The sequence below is a fragment of the Myotis brandtii genome, unplaced genomic scaffold (assembly GCF_000412655.1).
Source record: "Myotis brandtii unplaced genomic scaffold, ASM41265v1 scaffold907, whole genome shotgun sequence".
NCBI classification, from domain to species: Eukaryota; Metazoa; Chordata; class Mammalia; order Chiroptera; family Vespertilionidae; genus Myotis; species Myotis brandtii.
This window is the reverse complement of record NW_005371734.1, coordinates 1,254,212-1,254,992: the sequence shown is the minus strand read 5'-3', so window position 1 is coordinate 1,254,992 and position 781 is coordinate 1,254,212. Positions and strand designations below refer to the sequence as shown.

The 781-nt window shown below is 60.7% G+C and overlaps 1 pseudogene; it reads right to left on the bottom strand.

Moving 5' to 3' along the window:
• The window catches only part of LOC102249126, a 1,172-nt pseudogene extending 414 nt beyond the window's left edge, over window positions 1-758 (bottom strand).
• Between the last annotated feature and the right edge of the window lie 23 nt (window positions 759-781).

The window sequence follows — 781 nt, the reverse complement described above, 5'->3', positions numbered from 1 at the left end:
ACTGTCCTTAAGGGCACTGGTTAGCGGTATTCCCTGAGTCCTGAATGAAGATTCATGGCTGAGAAGGTCCCGATGCAGCCACGAAGCCCCTTGTCCCGCCCCGTCTTCATGTCACCAAGAGCGGATAGGGGCCATTGGTGAATCTAGGGAGTCGTGGCTGAGGGAAGCCATAGAGGTGCCAGTAGAGGACATCAAAGCGGGAGCAGCACATCTCTGCGGTCACCACCAGATCCTTGGTGGTGCTGGCAGTTCCGTTGGGTCGGGGCAGAGGACTCAGAGCTCCCGAGGCGAGATTCATCCGTGTGATGGGAGAGTTTCAGGTCCCAGAGGTAAGTCTGACGCATCCTCCCGACCCGCTGCCATCCGCATGCTGGCGGTTTGGAAGAGGTCCCGACTGGAGCCGGACGGCGGTGGACTGGTTCCCGTGAGTGTGCGGTCCACTTCCAGATGGAAGACGTGGCTTCTGGACCCCGCAGCAGCCTGCGGCCAACTTGGGCTCGAGTGGAGGAACGCGGCGTCTTTCCCATCCTGACTCGGTGCTCGCGGCCTGGAACGCGCTGAACCTGGAGCAGAGAGTTTGTATCACCCGCCCGGGAACAGCTGTAACAGAGGAGGGCGGCTATTCTGTCTCTGAAATGAAGTTTCTTCCTTCCGATCCCATCCTTTCTTCCTGTATCTTCTCTCCCGGGCCAGGTACAGCCGGGGTGAACAGGACCTCTCGCGCGCCGCCTGTTCATGCTTCATGGAGCCATGCGCCTGGGGGGTGGGGGTGGCGGGGGTG